A 14,020-nucleotide genomic window follows, 5' to 3' on the forward strand; every position below is an offset into this window, starting at 1 on the left:
AATATTTTTATTTCTGTCCAAGAGCCATCTAAGCAAACACCCAGTATGCTGCTTTCTGAGGATACATGAGATTCTTTTAAGTCAAGGACATGAAAAGGAAGTCCACTATCAATATTGAACAATTTTATAACCAACATAATCAGAAAATAGAGAAAAAATAAGAGCTATGAACTTTGAAAGTAGGACTTAAAACCATTCCTATTTGCAAATGATATGACTGGAGAATAATACATTGTGGGGAGCCCAGTATACTCACAAATATCAGTACAATAAATAAGAGAATTCAGCAAGTTAGCAAGATAAACAATTAATATAATTAAAGTAAATGCTTTCATATATACAAACAACTGCTTAGAAGTTATGATTGAAGAAAAGACAAACTTTCTAGCAGCATGAAAAAGTACTAAATACTAATAAACTCAATAAACTTATGCCAGTAGTGATAAAATTGCCTATTAAATAAATGGTTTTGGTGCAAAAATAGAGTCAGATACACACCAGGATCAATTTCTAATGGTTCAAACATTTAAATGTAAAGAAATGATTTTATGAAAGCTACCAGGAGAAGAAAAGAGAAAGAGAGGGAGAATTATTTTACAATCTCAATGGCGAAAAGGTCTTTCTGTGATTCAAAATTTAGAATCCATAAAAGAAATTATCAACAACAAAAAACACCTCTACATGGCAAAAAACAGCATACTGAACATCAAAGCATAAATGATAAACTAGGAAAAACATGTACAAGTCACATCATAACTGATTTCCATAAGTTATAAAGAATTCCAAAAAAATAAACAGGAAAATAGAAAAGGAGATGAATAGAGTTTTTATGAGAAAATTTAAAATCGGCAAATGGCTCTTAAACATATGAAAACACACTGATTTCATTCACAATAACAGTCAAAATACAAGTAAGCAGAGTGCTTACTTCTGTAGCACATACACCAAGAATTGAAGTGATCCAGGAAAATTATCATAGTTCCTGTGCAAGGATGATATGCAAATGCATGAAGCATCCCATATTAAAACAAACAGAGATGCTATTTGTAAGCATCAGTATGACAAAACTGCAAGTTTTAAAACACACTTGTTTTAAAATGTTTAAAACTCTCATTCATTGCTCATGAAAGTATAAATTGGTACATTCTCTATGGAGGGCAATTTTGAAGTATCTACCAAAAATTATAAGGCATACACCCTGTGAGCAACCAATTCCACTTCTAGGATTGTTTCTTACACATACGTTCACATACATAGAAAATGATGTATACACAAAGTTATTAATTGTGGACTAGACTGTAATAGCAAAGTTTATAAAGAAGCTAATCCATCCATAAATCCATGTATTTAAGCTATACTCTTAAATATATTACAGTATATCCACAGTGTAATAGGATACACTGTACATGTTGATCTAGGAAGATGTTCAAGACACACCTTTTAAGTAAAAAACCACAAAAGTAGAAGAGTGTGTATACTATGGCATCACTGGTGTAAAACACAGGAAAATAATGTATTCATATTTGCTTTTATATACATAAAAACCTGTCTGGAAAGACACACAAGAATCTAAGTAATATCTGTTTAAGGGTTTACTGGGAACTAGGCAAAGAGAAATAGCATTGGAGGGAGATTTTGCAATGTGTGGCTTTTTATCCTCTTTGAAGTTTGAAACGTGAATTTTATTTAAAACATAAAGGATTTCAAGACTGTTAGATAGTGAAGAGAAAAAGATGTCCTTGCACTGAGTGATAAGAACACTCCTTATTCTGACTGGCAATAGTCATTACAGTCACTAAAGATGCTGATGAACAACAGTTTGTGAAGGAAAGTTTATGATTATGCAGAGGTTCTAATCTTGCTAAAACTGATGCACCTGTCAGTGTGTACTTATCAAGAAAAGATGTCAAAGGCTTTTACTATGAATAAAGCACACTGTTGGATTAGAAAGCCAATTCAGTGATGCCCTCTGCTTTCAAGGAGCTTATATTCTACAAGGGCAAATAAGTCATGTATATAAATACATAAAACTTCGAAATTAGATAGGAAGTGCAAAAGGTTATGAGAGAGATAAAGTGCCATAGGATTTAGAAGAGCCAGAGATGACCTTCAGCTGAAGAACAGGAAGGGGAAGATCAAGGGAGGTCTGGCATTGAAGTGAACTAAGAGGATCTTCAAGAGGATTTGTGAGCCTAACAGCATTCCAGGTGGAGAATATAACATAGAGACAGGAAGAAAAAAGGAGGACAGGGAGTGGGAAGCACAAATAGTTCAATCTGGTTTAGGAATATGGTATTTGAAAAGTGGAATCATTGAGCCCAGATTAGAGCACTCTGAATTCAAGGCTAAAGAGATTGGACTTCATGTTATGAGCTGGGAAGGCTGTAAAAGTTCAGGAGAATAGCCCCTTAGCAAGCCAACAGGTTGTAGGACGGGCTGGAGGAAAAAGTTGAGGCAAAAAGAACAAGTAAGAAGCTTTTGGAGAAGTCCAATGATCGAATTATTACATGGAGAATGGAAGGGAATAGATAAATGGCATCATGTGGAGGTATAAGGAAATAAAAAGGAATCAGTAAGTATCTGTTGTATGAGTAGATGATTAAATGAATGAATGAAACCAGACAGAGGGAAGCAAGAAAGAAATTTTTTCCTATTCCTGGCTCAAGTTATTAGACAAGTCTGCATAGCATTCGTTCTTCCTGCCTGACACCACTAAAGAAAGGCAGAACCAACAGCCTGTTACTATAAGGGGAAGGAAAGAGCTTGGCTTTCCTCCTAAGCTTCTGCTCTTCCTGGTAGTTTCTCTAGCCAGGGGAGCAAGGCTAGAGTGTACTGCAGAAGGGCTGCAGCTTCGTAGGTGTGAATACAGTAAATTCTTAGTTACCTTAGAAAGTATTGGGCCTAATTATTTTTCTTGCAACCACAGACTACTAATGACTAGATAGATATGTCAGACCCAATAAGGAAATGGGAGGAAAGGGGAGATGATACTCTGATTCCTCTTTGACTACAGGATTTAATGCTGGATGTTCTTCATATATGACTGGGTAAATATGTCTGAGGATGAAAGAGAGGAAGAAAAGGATGTAAAGAAGGAAGCAAGGAAAAGAAGAAGGGAAAGAGAAAGAGTAAGAAAGAAGAAAGAAAGCATAAAGAATTAAGGAATGAGGGGAAGGAAAGAGGGAGGAAGAAATGAAGGAAAAAAGGAAGGAAGGAAAAGCTAAACGTTTTTAAAATGTTTCTGTTGGAACATTTATAGACATTTACCCCTAACAATCAAATAAAATAAGCACTATAATTTTTAATTTTATGGATGAATCCCTTGGATAATGATGATGATGATGATCTCAAGTCTTCTTGTAAAGTTTCTCTCTTGGGCAGCAGGTTACTGTGTAATAAAATTGCTTATGACAAGGAAATGCAAGTATTGTGAGAACACGGACTCTTTGGGAAAAGATTCTAATAAGGCAATTTATGCTTCCTTTTAATTCAACTGATATTGCCATGGAGAACTGCACTTTTAGCAGTTTCTGTCCAGTTTAGCAGTTTCAGATCCAGTTTCTATGGAAATTTTAGGCTGCTGCCATTGGATAAAGTCAATGGTGCCAAGGAACAACATCCTTGATAATGGTAAGTTTTTTCCCTGGAGGTGTGACTTGCTTTGTTTTCTGAGATGCGACATAACCCACTGACAACTTAAAAATTCCTCCATAGATAGACACAACATAAACTATTCATGCTGCAGTTCTCAAAATTCTGTGAAGAAAAGAATTATAGAAGGAGTTGAGGAAGATGGCGGAAGAGTAAGATAGGGAGATCACCTTCCTCCCCACAGATACACCAGAAATACATCTACACGTGGAACAACTCCTACCGAACACCTACTGAAGGCTGGCAGAAGACCTCAGACCTCCCAAAGGCAAGAATTATATATCCAGGGGCTTCCCTGGTGGCGCAGTGGTTGAGAGTCCTCCTGCTGATGCAGGGGATAGGGGTTCGTGCCCCGGTCTGGGAAGATCCCACGTGCCGCAGAGCGGCTGGGCCCGTGAGCCATGGCCGCTGAGCCTGCGCGTCCGGAGCCTGTTGCTCCGCAACGGGAGAGGCCACAACAGTGAGAGGCCCGCGCACCGCAAAAAAAAAAAAAAAAAAAAAAAAAGAAAAAGAAAAAAAAAGAATTACATATCCAAGTAATGATTTTTCAGTTACAGGATGAAGAGAAAGGAAAGTAACATAATAAATAATCAATATGAGGCATAGACTGTCTTAAACTACACCCAATGTATAAATGTGTTTCTTATGTGGATTTTCCCCCCTTAAATATATGAGAAGTCGTAGTCAGGCAGAGAAACCCTCCCTCCCTTTCCATATTTTACCACATTTGTCACTCCATCCCACTGTTGATTCCATAGTGTTAAGAATCATAGCTGCTTGCAGAAATCTTAGCCTTCAGTTTGCAACTTGCCATTGCTTGGAGGGGTTACCAGCAGAAAGAAAATTTGTAGGAGTGTGGTAGGAAGAAGTATTTTCCTATTAAAATATTTGTTGTGTAACTTCAACTAATACACGTCACCTATGGAGCAAATGTTTTAAAATTATTTTACCATGTATTATGTAGTTGTATAACCATGGTAAATATGCAAACTAGATCTGTTCTTGAATATCTGAAAGGTGATTCTATGATGATATAAGAAATCCCGAGGTATTCATAGCAAATGTCTTACATTATACATGTCCTAGTCTATAAATAAAACCCTTCAATAAAAGGAGAAAGAAGGGGCCAAGAGGATTGGATGCAGTGACCACTAAGGCGAGTAGAGTCTAATATCTTCTTCCAGGTCTCCTGCTATCCCCTGGTGGCTTCATTTCTCTTGGGAGGAGAGGCTTTTTGTGTCAATCTAGTATCAACAGAAGATACTAGAATACATGTTTTAGAACAATGCATGGCAAAACACTGCTTTAACCTAGATGATAAATTTACTTGGTTGCTTTTGTCAGGTGTGGGGGGTGTTAATGGGTATTATGGAAAAGCGAAAGCCCTTCAAGTCATCGCTGATTACCACTACTGCTTCTTTGATCACCACTTTCCCATTTCATAAGGTAGCTCTCAGCTCCATTTTGATTTAATTTTTAAAAATTAAAAATAAAGTGTGAATCATTTAACTTTCCTCAGATATGATACAAATGAAAAAATAGATGAGTTAAATTAATCTCTTGTTCACATAACAAGACTTTTTATATCTTATTATTCGGACCGGTAGAGCTCTTAGCGTGCTTCAGATTGACTGGTGTGTTTATTTTGTTGCCTGCCTGTTTGAGAACTCTACTCCTGTTAGAGTCTTCCAATATGAAGAAGCTCAAGGGGATAGAAGTCTTTAGGGCAGTCTGTTAAAGTGTGGTGATCTGTTCTGTTCTCCTAAATAGTGGTATGGGAGACTGCTCCCCAAAGGTGAATGTGCCATCCTGCCAGGGGCTGGGATGAGCTGTTCCACTCCAGGCAGTGCTTAGTAATAAAGGCCAGGTTATCACAGTCAAGGCAGGTGTTAGGATTCAGATGGACTAAGGTAAGTTATAAATCAGTAAGGATATCTGGATGTAAACACTGAGAATCACTGATCCCTAGACTTCTCTATCAAGTGCTCCAGCTGTTGTTCACAGAAAAATTGTTCTTAACTAACATTCTGCTTATTCTTAGACCGATTTTGTTGGCTTTGTCCTTTCAGAATTTTGCATAACTTGGAGTTTTATTCTAAAAACCTTTCTCAATTTTGGTCAGAAGTTATATTTGTTACTTGACACAGTAGTATATGTGCCCTGGAGCTTTGGCAATGCCAGGGTAGAAATAAAGTTTTGTGTCTCTTCCAGTTCTGCTCATCGTCCCTGCTCAACCATATGCGCATATACCCTCTTTGGATTTCTTCTGTCTCCAAAGGGCATAAAAACTATGTAGAGTGCAGTTAAAAGATCTTTCTCAATCCCTATCTAAGAAAGGGACAAATATGAATGAACAACAAGACCAGGAGACAAGCTGCCTCCAACTGCTGCCCAGAATTTAAATCATAATACCTTGAGATGCTGCTTCATCAAAGCTGCATTGGCCTTGACACGTAAGGCTCCCTGGGCAGTAGTCTCGGATGGATAAAAAGGCTAATCACACTGCACTTTTGGAAAGAAAAACAGGAGCTCTAAGCAGTGCCAGTCCATATATCATCACTATTTTCCGGACAACTGAAATGTCAAGGCTAAAATACCCTCCAGCTATCTATAAAATAATCTAAGCCAGGTACACAGTCATGGCAGAGTTTTGAAATATTGAAAACAAATTCAATTGGTTTTCCCCATCTGGAAAAACCAAAAAACTATATTTTTCTGCTCCACATTTATCAAAAAAGGGTACTGAATTAAAAGTAAAAATATGGCAACAGTCTGGTATCCTGTCAAATTTAATCTATGTGCAACAGTCCAATCTATACCACAAAAATGCATTGTACTGAAATTGGAAGTCTATTTCAGTAAGATACTTGAGTTTTCTTCCTTTGAGACTATTATTTTGCTCTGCATATTTGCTTTATTGAAACAATGAGACAGTTTTTAATGTTTTGTTATTGCTAATCTTGGAAATTAACTCTTCTGTTTTTAACAAAATAGAGAACTACTGCAGATTAAAGATATTTTATTTCAGTTTTTCCTGTTTTAATGAACTTTTAAAAGATCTGTATTCATATATAGTATATTAAATGGAAATACAAAGACATAGATGCTTACCGAGTGAACTGCTTTTGACAAATTAATTGAACCCCAAATGTTAATAGCTATTGCTTTAACAGGTGGCAGAATTATAAATAGTATTCCACTTCTCTACCTATGAGCCATGCTTAATATAATACATTTATTTTATTTTTATGTTAATTACAGAAGAAGATATAGGTTTATTGCTACCAATGTACAGTTTGAACAATGGTAATGCTCTATAGTTTGAAATTATTTGTTAGAAATTATTTATTTTTTCAGTCAACATTTAATTAATATGGCTCCTTGATATCAGCTACTTATACAGGTTTTGAGAGCACAGTGAGAAGTAAGACATACCTTCGACCTCCATTAAACTACACTCTATTAGGATTAGCATAATATTTTTTTGATGAAGACTTTATGTAAAGGCTGTCTTATGGTTTTTAAAAGGCATTTAAAACCATTAGAACCTGGCACCAGACAAAGATAAAGACTTTAGAACACCTCTGAAGAATTTTTTTATGTATATTCACATATGTAAACAGATGATACAAAGAGCTTGATCTTTATACTGATTGTGGAAAAAAAATCCCTAAAAGATCTTCACAACATATCAATGATATTTGTATAACTTCTACACTTACCAGTCTAGCATTAAAAGGGAAAAACCCTGCTAAGCTAGATAACTTACTTCCACTTTCAAAGACACCATATTCATAAGATTCAGTTAGTAGGTCAGATCTTCAATTCCAAGAATTACAGATGAGAAGGCAAATAATGGGATGGTTTTCTGTTCTTCCTTATTTTTCTTCTCCAAGATCGTCTATAAGATCCCTACTCCCTCACCCATGATCTGGCACTAGTACTCGCAACTTTGACTTGGAAATTATTTGTGAATATTACTACAAAGAAAAAACAGATCTTTTCCAATTGAGCCCTCAGAGAATAAACAACTATATTGTCACGTGAAAAAATATATAGACCGGGATGCCAGGAAATAATCATGTAAATTAGGGTACCCAAATCAATTTGCAAGGTTTATTTGCTTCATCCACATTTGCATGGAGTTCTCCTCATTCCAGAAGTGATGACTTCTCCAATTAAAAAATAGAAACTGTTCAGCTGGAAAGAACCTTAGAGATAATTTTTTCCAGTGCACACTTGCCTATGTTGTAATGAGGAAAGAAATTCAGGCAGATTAATCTCAGCGCTGGTAAAGCTCTCCTGGCCTCTACTGTGATGCTTTTCTAGTATACTTCATTTGTGATATCTGACTATCATATATGAAGGCATGTGTACCATAAACATACTGGAACTCAAGCTGCAAGTTCTCTCACTGGAATAGGCCTCCCTTGAAAGAATTGAGAGAGGCGTAACAATTTTAAATTAGTGAATTTGTAAAATTTGATTAGAGTACTTTTGCAAATTGTATGAGGTTCAGGTTGCACAAAACCTGGATACTCTCCTGCTGATATGGAGATAGTTCAAGAGTTTCATTTTGTTTTAACTTATGAACTCTTTACTGGGGTTGACTAGAGTGAAGTATACACTTTTTTGTCAAAGATCCAGCCAATTTAAAGAGTCTATGCTAGGGCTTCCCTGGTGACGCAGTGGTAGAGAGTCCGCCTGCCGATGCAGGAGATGCGGGTTTGTGCCCCGGTCCGGGAAGATCCCACATGCTGCGGAGCGTCTGGGCCCGTGAGCCATGGCCGCTGAGCCTGCGCGTCCGGAGCCTGTGCTCCGCAACGGGAGAGGCCACAACAGTGAGAGGTCCGCATACCGCAAGGTATTATTAATACTTATCAATCAAGGTTTCTTCCTGTTTCATAGGAATACATTTCTTACTACCAGTCATAAAAAAAAAAAAAAAAAGAAAGAAAGAAACCTATTTAATATCAAAATACCTTCGGAATTCACATATTTGCTGATTTAAATAAAAACAGCAATTTTAACATGTGGAGTAAAATATGTAGATGACGAACCTATATTTCAAGACTAAGAGTTTGTCTCATATTTAGTGGTATTTTAAATCATACTGAAACAAAAATTTGACTTATGTACAAAAGAGAAGATTGCAAAGAAAGTAGTTCTTCTTATTTATTTCATTTTCTGGAGTTTCTCATTATTCTATTTTTTTGTTTGTTTGTTTTGGCTACGTTAAGTCTTCATCGTTGCACACATGCTTTCTCTATTTATGGCAAGCAGGGGCTACTCTTCGTTGCAGTGCATAAGCTTCTCATTGCAGTGGCTTCTCTTGTTGCAGAGCACGGGCTCTAGGCACGTGGGCTTCAGCAGTTGTGGCTCACGGGCTCTAGAGTGCAGGCTCAGTAGTTGTGGCACAGGCTCAGTAGTTGTGGTGCGTGGGCTTAGTTGCTCTGCGGCAACTTCCCAGACCAGGGATCAAACCTGTGTTCCCTTCATTAGCAGGCGGATTCTTAATCACTATACCACCAGGGAAGTCCCTCTCGTTATTCTTTGTTTACGTGGGAGAGAATCTAGAGGCCTTTGTTAATATGGTAATCCTGAAATGCCATTTTACAGCCAAGAAGAAAATATTTCTTTTCCAAAACTACTTAACATTTAATTTTAGTTCCATGATTGAGAGTATGAATTAATAATGAATTACTTCAACATTGAGCACATTATGGTAAGCTTACAGTATAATATCAATAAAAAAAAATTAAAAAAAAACAAGGGTTGACGTACCTTAATGTAAATTTTTGAAACTACAAACTACAAGTATACAAATACAGAAGATTTCATGACCATTTGAGGAAGAACAAAAAGTACATATACATATTATTTTAATTAATTTTAATTAACTATTTTAATTACTCATGACATGTCATAAAGGATTTTCACTTGAGGGCATTATTAAGCTTTTGTTTAGGAGTTTCTCTTGCCCTTTGAGAGTTAGGGAAAATATACCATATCTTAAGCAATATCAACCAATTAATATAATTAGATATTACCAAGTTATCCATCCCCTAGATGGTAGGATCCTAGAAAAAATACATTATTTGGGTGGAAAAATAATATTTTAGGAAAAGAAAAACTGTTTGAAGTAAAAAATTCTATTACATTCCAAAGTAACTCCAATATATTCTTTGGGAAAAACTCAAACTCACTGATCTACAGTCACGCATTCCATAACAAGAGTAGCTAAGAAGAGATGACTTTTTAGGAACAGCTTCTTACAGCACTCTAAGGTTCTTTAATATGTTAATAAATATTCCTGCGGTAGGGGGTAAGAGACTATGGCATTTATATTTGGAAAATTTTTTAACACCCAGAATCCCTTCTTAGGGGGTTCTATAAAAGAACCAAAAATGTTTCAGTTTAAAAAAAATGTTTTTGCTTCCTTTAATCTAGGATTTACCAAACATTTTTACCCTTGATCTTGTTTTTCTGAACACCTTTTAATATAACAGTAGTGGTATTCTATCTAACAAAACTCAAGAAAAATAAAATTGGAGGATCTCAAAAATTCTCCTAAGTTTCACAAAGTAGATTCTCAAGAAATATTTGTTTCATGAAAAAAATCAAAGCTAAATATGCTATTAAAAACTAACTTGAACATTGTGAGATTATTTCATTTGTATTCTGTTTTCTATTTTTATCTGGCACAGTGTTGATGGCATGGATAAATTACATTTTTATAACTTTTGCTTGTAATAAATATGCACAATCAATGCTAATTATATATTCTGAAGGTAATATTAACTAAGAGAATACTAAATGATCTAAAACCATGAATATTTTAGCTGTGATGCTCACAAGCTCTTAAGCTGTTAAGCTCTCTATTTTAAAATGATGGATTGTCTAATCCTATCCTTAAATATTTGAAATTTCTCTAAACAATCAATACAAAATTCTAGCAGGCATATATCCTCATTTTAGAGCCAAATTCAAAGTTATTATGAAGGTTTATCTCAGACTGTAGAACAAACATTTCAAAAAAAATTTTTAATCCATATTTTAAGAATTAAATTCTACTTGTATTGGACTCTAGTGAATATAAACAACACATTTCTCTGAGGCTCCTGCTCTTGCTTTTGATCTATTTAAAATAAAAAAGAAAGAGGGAGAGAGTGAGATAAATTGCCAGTGTCATGAATTCTGCATTTGACATTAAACAGCCCACTTAAATGCTGCAAAATTGATAGTTCTGTATTGGGTTCACAATGTGATAATAATAATGTAGTGTTATAACATTTATTTCCAGGCAGCTCAGATCAAAGCCTTTTTATTTTTATTTTTTTAATGGACTATTTTAACAATCTGTAAGTCAGAGAGAATTTTTTTTAACAGACTGGGAGGCTGACGCTTAGGAAGTTATCTGAGACCCACTACTGGGTAAAGGAAGCAACCACCCCTGTAATAAGTTAGAGTGGCAATAAAAACACCAACTCTGACTATGAATTAAAATAGAAGCTTTAGAACAGTCCATTCAGCTTACAATGTGGTATACATTTTATGCTTGGTTAATATCTCAGCTTTGAAATAAGAAATTCAAAATTAAGTCACCCTTTCAAAGATATGAAATTCTTTCCATATGAAATACTGAAGTATGTTTTTCCAAAGTTCAAATGGGCCTAAATTTTTCTTTCCCCACACACTTTCCCTAAAGTATAACACAATATTGTTTATATAAGGTTATTCCTGCCAATAAATAGGCATATATCCTGTGAAAACCGGTCCCTCTGAATTTTAGAGAAATATTGAATCAATTCCTAGATCCAAGAGATCACATTAGCTACCATTTAGAAAGAGTTAACTACATACTAGGTACTGTGATAAGATAAAAATCTTCTAAATAGGTACTGTCTTATCATCATCCCTGTTTTACAGTTGAGGAGAGACAGATTCAGTTTGGTTAAGTAACTTCAAATTTAAAAAGTCAGTAAATGCCAGAGAATGACATTTTCTAATTGTGGAGCTCAGATCACATGACCTACCTCAGTCTGGTGCTCACTGTGAAAAGACCCAAGAGGAGCAGAAAAGAGTGACTGATTGGATTACCATGGCTATGGGTTGATGGTCTGTCATCCATAGTAGAACTTTTAGATATGAGAGGCTGGTACAATTTGATGAGCCTAAGGGTTAATGCCACCCAGGTCATTCATTCAGAGCCCAGGCTGGGACCAGGTCAAAGAAGTTCTCTCTCTCTTTCCTGAAAGCTCCTGTGGATAATTCTGTTTGGGAATGAAGACAAAAAGTCCCTCTTCCACAGGGCAGTCAATGGCTCTGTGGGAATTAAACTGGAGAGTAAAACTACCCCGGACCCCATCTCTAGCTGAGCCGTACTAAAGACAACTCTCACCTGCAAGACCAGTATTTCCAATAGCTTGAAGTAGAGGTACTTCAAATAAACAAATAAAACAAATAACAGAGGTATTTGTAATAGAGTTCCAAGGACTTCTACAAAAATTAAGTCATGTATTTTAATCTTCATAATCATCCTATCAAGGAGAAACTATTATTATCCCCACTAAAAGTAGCATCCCCAAAGTTTCTGAGCTAGTAAGTGGCAGAGCAAGAATTCTAATCCTTGGAGTCTCGTTCCAACCTGTATTCTTAACCACCATGCAACGCTACCTCCTATTGCCTGACTGGCCTCAACCCACTGATAGCCCTGGAAGACTGATTGGTCTAGAAACACAATAACCAGTCTGTATAACACAGACCAGACTCAGGACACTAATGGCCCAAGCAGATTAGTTATCCTAAGTGTTGACTGATTCACACTGATTAAGATGTTATTTCAGGTATGTATTTTGAATAAGTGCGTTAGCATAGGTTGAAAATAAAAGCCCTGATATAAGCAAGCGGTATCCAATTTCTGAGGATGGTGAAAATAAAACCACAGGAATGATCACAGAAGCAACAGCCATGGAGGTTAAGCACATGGACTTGGAGCCAGATAGTCTGGGTTCAGATTCCACTAGCTATGTGGCCTCACAAGTTCCTTTGACTTGAATATTTGATTCCTCATCTTTAATTGGGGGCTAATAATACCTACCTATTTGGGTTGGTGTAAGGATTAAATGTAAAGCATTTACGATGGAATATGACATTTACTAAGGACTAAAGGAAAGTTGCCTACTGAACCTATTTCCATACTAGAGAATGAGCAGAACCTGGACAGTGCAAGAAGAGAAATACAGGTCTCATCATCACAAAGATGAGACCTTAGTCATAATGGGTCAAGAGACTTTATCAGGGCCGTAGTGATAAGCAACTGGAAATCAATATCCATACTCTATTTTGTGCCTCTTTTACAATGTTGATTAAAAGTATGTCCATGTTTGTTGTTCTCAACTAATATTTGTCATCTACAGTGATTCCAAAATATGACCACACGTTTCTGCCAATTCAGTATGCATCCTCTATGCTATGTGATTTTCCCTATCCCATTAGAAAGGGAGTCTATTTCCCAACCTTTGAATCTAGGTTGGCATTTTTTTCTGACAGAATGAAGTAAAAGTGAGGTATAATACTTCCAATACTAGATCTTAAGAAGATTTGCAGCACTTTGCTCTTTCTTTGTTAGAAGGATGTCCTGAGACTATCATGAATAGAAGTCAAGGAAGCCTACTAGAGGATTAGACCATGTGAAGGAGAACAAAGGGCTTTAGCTGACAGCATACCAGGCACATCTGCCAGACATGTGAGTGATGCCATCTTATCTTCCAACACAACTCAGCCCACCCTTTAGCCAAATGGAGCTGCACCCTTTAGCCCAGGAAAAACCAGCAGAAGAACCAATAAGAATTCTGAGAAATAATAATGTATTGTTTTAAGCCACTAAGTAGTTGGGATGGATTGAGCACAGCATTAAATAATTAAAACAGCATCTTCATGAAAGTCCTGAATTAAAGAATGTTTTTAGAAATTCCTATGTTATTTCTAAGACTGGGTAGACTCCATGTAGTAATAGAACCAAGCTTTTGGCATATAGATGAGGCAGAACAGACAGACATTTTGAGGAATATTGTCTTTGCCAGGTTTATTTCAGTCTGATTTGATGCTCTGGTAAATAATACTTCCCTCTGAAATCCAGGAAGGCCATTTTTCTGCATAGGGCATTAGACTTCCAGAAATATTTATAAATAGAGCTTAGATTAGAGCACATGCCTGGGAGCTAAACCATCTAAAATCAGTGAGTGTTAGCGATTATACGTGTGTGTGTTCAACACATTGAATAAACAAGACTCATAAGATACTATCACAAAACAACTTAATTTTTATCCATCACTGTTCCTTTAAACATTTCTTTTGCAGGGAATTC

At 36.1% G+C, this 14,020-nt stretch overlaps 1 non-coding gene across 1 annotated transcript; it reads left to right on the plus strand.

Annotated features, from left to right (window-relative positions):
- The first annotated feature begins 920 nt into the window (after positions 1 to 920).
- Positions 921 to 1,027, plus strand: LOC113617758 (U6 spliceosomal RNA). Its single transcript, XR_003431764.1, has one exon. It is a non-coding gene; the product is annotated as a U6 spliceosomal RNA (small nuclear RNA).
- Positions 1,028 to 14,020: the final 12,993 nt, after the last annotated feature.

Source organism: Aethalodelphis obliquidens, unplaced genomic scaffold (assembly GCF_003676395.1).
Source record: "Aethalodelphis obliquidens isolate GAN/ISIS:26980383/991018 unplaced genomic scaffold, ASM367639v1 scaffold4, whole genome shotgun sequence".
NCBI lineage: Eukaryota > Metazoa > Chordata > Mammalia > Artiodactyla > Delphinidae > Aethalodelphis > Aethalodelphis obliquidens.